The sequence below is a fragment of the Cyphomyrmex costatus genome, unplaced genomic scaffold (genome assembly GCF_001594065.2).
Source record: "Cyphomyrmex costatus isolate MS0001 unplaced genomic scaffold, Ccosl1.0 scaffold969, whole genome shotgun sequence".
NCBI classification, from domain to species: Eukaryota; Metazoa; Arthropoda; class Insecta; order Hymenoptera; family Formicidae; genus Cyphomyrmex; species Cyphomyrmex costatus.
Window position 1 is genome coordinate 28,961 of NW_017280560.1, and position 1,186 is coordinate 30,146.

Here is a 1,186-nt window from a genome sequence, read left to right on the forward strand (position 1 = left end):
TGCAGCGGAATAGCGTAACGCGGAACGAGAGCAGAACCAATAACGAGCATTCCGTGTTTCTAGAGAAACTCGTGATTGGTTCTGCTCTCGTTCCGCGTTACGCTATTCCGCTGCATGGGTTTGCACCTGACTATGAATACCGGCCATAGTACTGGACGGAGCATGCGGCGAAATCTCTTTGATCTTTCGTGTTGACGGACCTAGAAAGAGTAAGGGTGCAAACCCATGCAGCGGAATAGCGTAAAGGTTGATTTATACTGGCCGTAATCTGTTAACTTATGCCGTAATCTGTAAAAATTGACCAATCACAGTCGAATGAGAGGGGAATAATCGATTATAATTGGTCAATTTTTACAGATTACGGCATAAGTTAACAGATTACGGCCAGTATAATCCAACCCTAACGCGGAACAAGAGCGGAACCAATAACAAGCATTCCGTGTTTCTAGAGAATCTCGTGATTGGTTCTACTCTCATTCCGCGTTACGCTATTCCGCTGCATGGGTTTGCACTCTAAGAATTTCAACCTATCAGAAATCATGTACTATAGAATACACACTGTTTATTTCACAGTATATGATTTCTGATAGGTTGAAATTCTTATTCTCTGTTCTCTGTTCCTTTAATGCATCGATCATGAAACTTTTTCCCTAGGATGAAAAGTGAAAAATTTCTCCATTAACTTCAATGGTAAATATTTTCACTTTTCACTTTTTATCCTAGGGAAAAAGTTTCATGATCGATACCCTGGTTTATGGTTCAGTCTTAAGGACTTAATCTTAAAATTCAGTCAATAGAGTTCAAATTTCGGTTAGAATTGGCAGCTTTATTGGATGAAGTTTAGGATCTTGGGATTAAGACCTGGGGGTTAATCACGTAACTTTTTCTCTAGGGCGGAAACGTGAAAAGTGAAAACTTTTATGAATGTATGTATGAACATATACACACATACATGCAAAAAATTTTCACTTTTCACGTTTCCGCCCTAGGGGAAAAAGTACGTGATTGACCCCCTGGGCCAGGATTCTCTAAACGTTTTATCGATGATTGTCGCTATCGTTAACTAGCGACAGCCAATAAGAGCCGCGCTTTCTTTTAGGATTGTCCTGTCATTGGCTGTCGTTAGTTAACGATAGCGACAATCAGGAAGTAAGATATAAGGAGACTCCACTCCGTAAAATAAAAG